Raw genomic sequence first — 6,000 nt, 5'->3', positions numbered from 1 at the left:
CAGGTGTCATGAACACATACTAAATTTGGCTTTGATCCAGACACATGGTGGTAAAAAGTGTTACAGATTGCATAACTACCTCAACCCTCTATTAGAAGTCTAAGGATATAAAGGAGGGAATGTAATGGAATTTATTAATTTGATCATTGACAATGCTATGCTAAGGTTTAGTAAAAAATACAGCAATTCAAACAGTTAAAGAAGATAATCCAGCTTTCCAGACCAGAGTCCAGAATCCAGTTTTCCAGACCAGAATCCAGTTTCCTCCTGATGACATCTTACCACTTCAAGAAGACAAGAGAACTCAAGAGACTTTATATGAACTGTTTTGCTTTATTAGTTTTACTATCTCCTTTCTGTTATAATATATACTATCTGTAACATGTACTCTCTGCAGAGGCTCTCCCTTTGCAAGACTAATGTCAAAGCGTCGGTTCATGAGGACAAAAAAAATCGCCCCTCTGGACAAAACTTTCCTCTCTTCCTTTTCTATATTGTTGTTCACATATTATTAGTTAGCAATAGTTATTATATTCTTTTTACTGTTCCATCAAGGAAACATTCCGTTTCTTGAGGAAGCAAAGGGGGGAAATGTGGTAAAAAAAATATGAAAGTTTTTTAACAGTCAGTTAGGATAACTGAAAGACGCCAGTTTTTCTTTAAGGACCACCCTTTCGGGGAGGAGACCAATGGCATGAGCTACGCACGCCAGTGCGCCTGCTGCGCATGTCAGACTGCCTGCTATGCACTCGACTTCCGGGGTGCGAGCTGAAAAGGCAAGGAGAGAACGTAAGTGGGGTTTTTTTCCTGCTCGGCTGGTCTCCTGACGGTGCGGCACAGACGGTCTCTCTCTCTCTCCAAAGGTGGCCTTCGGTTTGGTGAGTTTTTATACAGAATATAGACTAAGCCTAGACTAAAGACGATTTGTATTGTATTTCTTTTTTTTTTTTTCTGTCTAACAACACAACACATATTTATTAAACTATATTTGTCAGGTTCAGAAGACAGAGAGGCAAAAATTAAATAGTTCCTGCCCTCAGTAAGCTTATATTCTACTTGGAACTAACCTTCTCACGTGGGAACAAGAGACTCATCCCCTATACTCAGAAACACAGACACAGACACACACACACACACAAACTCTCATTATTTGTAGATAAAGATAAAAATGCGGGTCAGCTAGGTGGTCCAGTGAATAAAGCACCGGCCGTGGATTCAGGAGGACCTGAGTGCAAATCCAGCCTCAGACACTTGTAACTTACTAGCTGTGTGACCCTGGGCAAGTCAATTAATCCTCACTGTCCCACAAAAAAATAATAATAAAGTATTGCCTATTGGTTAAGTTACTTTCTACAAAGTAATATGAGATTATTTAAGAGTAACACAGTACAGAGGGAACATCACTGTGTTTGAAATCAGTAGGTTCTGGGTTTGAATCCCAACTGTAAAGAATTTATTGTTATTTGAGGTTTTTATGCCTTGGCACGCACTGGCCTGGACATTTAAAAGCCCTTTGACTGCAGACAACTTACTTCACCTACATGAAGGTCTGAAGACAAGAGATGTCATTGCTTAAATCTGGGCATACTCATTGGCTGTCCCCTATGTCTGGAATTCTCTCCAACCTCATATCTGCCTCCTCACTTCCATCAAGATTCAGTTAAAACACCACCTTCCACAGGGTAGCCAGGTGGCACAGTGGATAGACAGTCAGGCCTGGAATCAAGAATACTCCTCTCATGAGTTCAAATCTGGCCTCAAATACTTCCTAGATGTATGACCCTGGATAATTCACTTAATGCCATTTGCTTCAGTTTCCTCATCTGGAAAAATGAGTGGGAGAAGGAAATGCCAAACCGCTCCAGCATCTTTGCCAAGAAAACTCCAAATGGAATTACAAAGAGTCATATATGACTGAAAAACAATGAAACAAACCAGTAAACACTTCCTCTCCACCCCTTAATGCTAGTGTCTTCTTTCCATTGACTATCTCCATTGTATTCTGTCTATAGCGTATTTGTACATAGTAGTTTTCATATTATCTCCTCCATTAGACTGGAAACTCCACGAAGGCAGAGACATTTCTTTTTGGTTTTTTTTTGTATCCCTACCTTTTACCACAATGCCAGACACATAGTAGGCACTTAAAAATTATTTATTGACCAGCAGGCTGACTAAATGCAAATTGAAGATTTTTTTTTTTAAATGTGTTTCCATCTATTTCAGATACTATCACTTCTTTCTCTGTAGATGGGTTGCCATTTTCATAGTCCTTCAGGGTTATATTGGACCATTGCCTTGCTGAAAATAACCACATGCTTCCCAGCAGATCATTTTACACTATTGCTGTTATTTTGTATACAGTGCATTTCACTCTGCTTCAGTTCATGTAGGTCTTTCCAGGTTTTTCTAATAGTATCCTGTTCATCATACCCTAAATAATGTACCTTAAACTTGACAAAGAATTTTCTTCGTATTAGCCCAGCAAAGTCATCATAACTATTTCCCTCCATCCTATTCCCTTCCCATGATATTTACTCTATTTTCCATCTTCTTTTAAACTATTCCTCCTCAAAAGTATTTTACTTCTGACTGTCCCCTCCCCTACTCTGCACTCCCTTTTTTTTCACCCTTCCTTCCTTATCCTCTTCCCCTCATACTTTCCTGTAAGGTTAAATAGATTACTCCTCCCAACTGGGTGTGAATGTTATTCCCTCCATGAGCCAACTCTGATGAGTTTAAGGTCTTTGAGCTAATTCTATGTTCCAAATTTTCTTCCTCCCTCTCTCCTCAACCCTCCCTATGAAATCAAGCAATTCAATATTTCATACTTGTGCCGTTATGCAGAACATCTTCACCTTCCTTGAAAGTATTTTGCTTTTTACTACTCTCTCCCAGAATCTGCCCTTCCCTCCTTCCCCTCCCCCCCCTTATATCCCTCCCCTCCCTCAGGGCAAAATATATTACTATACCCACTTGAGTATGTATGTTAGTCCTTCTTTGAGTCAATTCTGATGATATTAAGGTTCAAACACTCCCCAATTCCTTCCCCCTCTTCCCCTCCCCTCCATAAGCTTTTTTCTTGTTTCCTTCATATGAACAACCTCTCCCCAGACCATCGCTCCCCTTCCCCCTCCCCCAGTCTATTTCTCCTACACCTCAACCCTATTTTAAGGATGTTATTATGGGTTAGTTAGGTGGCACAGTGGACAATGCACCAGCCCTGGACCCAGGAGTCCCCAAGCCCAAATCCGGCCCCATACATAAGACACCCCACAAAGAACAAAACATAACTTCCCTTCGTATTCAGTTCAGACCTGTGTCCTCTGTATTATCTTCCCATATAGGAATGTTAACAGTTTGATCTTTTAATATCCCTCATGAAGTCTTTTTCCTGTTTATCTTTTTATGCTTCTCCAGGGTCTTGTATTTGAAAGTCAAATTTTCTATTCAGTTCAGGTCTTTTCATAACAAATGCCTGAAAGTCTTCTTTCTCCTTGAAGTTCCATGTTTGCCTCTGAAAGATGATGCTTAGTTTTGCTGGGTATGTGATTTTTGGCTGTAGTCCCAGTTCCTTTGCCCTCTGGAATATCATATTCCATGCCCTCCGGTCCTTTAATGTAGAAGCTCCTAGATCTTGCTTTATCCTTATTGGAGCTCCACAGTATTTAAATTCCTTTTTTCTAGCTGCTTGCAATATTTTCTCCTTGACCTGGGAGTTCTGGAATTTGGCTATAATATTCCTGGAGGTTTTCCTTTTGGGATCTCTTTCAGGAGGTGATCGGTGGATTCTTTCAATTTCTATTTTAGCTTCTGCTTCTAGAATATCAGGGCAATTTTCCCTCACAATCTCTTGGAGGATGGTGTCTAAACTCTTGTTTTGGTCATGGTTTTCAGGTAGTCCAATGATTTTCAAATTATCTCTCCTAGATTTATTTTCTAGGTCAGCTGTTTTTCCAAGGAGATATTTCACATTGCCTTCTATTTTTTCATTCAATTGGATTTGCTTTACTGTGTCTTGGTTTCTCATAAGCTCACTAGCTTCCATTTGTTCAATCCTAATTCTTAGGCAATTATTTTCAGCAGACAGTTTTTTAATCTCCTTTTCCATTTGGCTTTTCAAACTGTTGACTTTTTTCTCATGACTCTCCTGCATTGCTCTCATTTCTCTTTCCATTCCTTCCTCTCTTTCTCTACATCTTCATTCTATCTCTCCTACTTTCTCTTCAAAGTCCCTTTTGAGAGCTTCCATGGCCTGAGACCAGTTCATATTTTTCTTGGAAGCTTTGGATGTTGGAGCTTTGACCCTATTATTATCTTCTTCTTCTGAGGATGTATTGTGGTCTACCTTTCCCCCAAAGAAGTTTTCGATGGTCTTCTGCTTTCTCTGCCTACTCATCCTGGCTTACTGTTTCTTGGCTTTTTACTCCTTAAAGTGTAGCACTGCTTCCCGGACACACTGTTCGTGCTACAGCGTGGCCCAGGGGGTGATTGGGCTTCTTCTCAGCCTGCCTGGCTTGTGAGTAATCACAGCTGCTTTCTCTTTGACCCGGAAACAGAAGTCTGATTGAACTCTGATTCTCTATGGTCAGAAGCTTGGCGTGCTTTTACCCCTCCCCCACTGGGCCACCACCACTCGATTCAGCCCACTGGTTCAGACCCAGGGCGCTTTGCCCCAACTCCAGCAGATACTGCCTCCACTTCACCCCGGCCTACCTCCGAACCCCCTCACCAGTCCGTGATCAGAGCCTCAGAAGCTGCTGGTGCTGAAGACTCTGATGTGTTGGAGGCCCTGTCCCTGGCTGGGTCCGGACCGCGCGCTGAGCTGTTCAGCCTGATCAGTAGGTGATCAGAATTGCCCTCTTTTGCGGAGAAACAGTCTCACTCTGTTCTTATGTGCATTAGGCTGTTCTGGGTTTTGATTTTTACTGCATTATTTGGGCATGAATGGACGGGTTTATCTGGAGCTTGTGGGAGTCACAGCCTCTCCTCCACCATCTTGGCTCCGCCCCCCTGTATTGTATTTCTACTTTCCTATCCTTCTAATCAACATCACCTTGTGACTACCATACAATAAAGGCTCTATCTAGAAAACCAGAAGCTTCTTCCATTTACTAGTCTGGGAGATAAATTAAAGGAAAGGTTAAGTAGGGGAGATTTATGATCTAATATCCAATTTTAATCTCACAAGGGAAAGGTTAAGTAGGGGAGATTTATGATCTAATATCCAATTTTAATCTCACATGGTAAAGTTGTATATTGATTCAACCATTCTGGAGAACAATTTGGAACTATGCTCAAAAGGCTATAAAACTATGCATACCCTTTGAACAAGTAATTACCACTACAAGGTCTGTATCCCAAAGAGATAAAAAACAAAAAGGAAAGGACTTATAAGTACTAATGGTGGCAAAGAACTGGAAATTGCAGGGATATCCATTAATTGGGGAATGACTAAACAAGTTATAGTACATGATTATTATGGAATACTATTATTTTATAAGAAACAGTGAGCAGGATGCTCTCAGAAAAACATAGAAAGACTTACATTAACTGATGCAAGGTGAAATGAGCAGAACCAGGAGAGCATTACACACAGTAACAGCAATATCATAAGACTTAGCTATTCTTAGCAATACAAAGATCCAAGACAATTCCAAAAGACTTGTGATGAAAAATGCTATCCATCTCCAGAGAAAGAACTGATGAAACCTGAATGCAGACCGAAGCATACTTTTTCTTTACTTTTAAAATTTGTTCTTGCTTTTTAAATTGTTTTCTTTCACAAGAATGCTAATATGGAAATACATTTTGCGTGACCGCATAGTATAATCTATATCAAATTGCTTGCCTTCTCGGTGTAGGGAAGAGAGGGAGAGAATTTGCAACCCCAAATTTTTAAAGATGAATGTTAAAATTAATGGTAGGAGGGGCATCTAGGTGGCGCAATGGATAAAGCACTAGCCCTGGATTCAGGAGGACCTGAGTTCAAATCCAGCA

The sequence above is a fragment of the Dromiciops gliroides genome, chromosome 4, assembly GCF_019393635.1.
Source record: "Dromiciops gliroides isolate mDroGli1 chromosome 4, mDroGli1.pri, whole genome shotgun sequence".
Classification (NCBI taxonomy): Eukaryota; Metazoa; Chordata; class Mammalia; order Microbiotheria; family Microbiotheriidae; genus Dromiciops; species Dromiciops gliroides.
The sequence above is the reverse complement of the archived record's forward strand: the minus strand, read 5'-3'. Positions refer to the sequence as shown.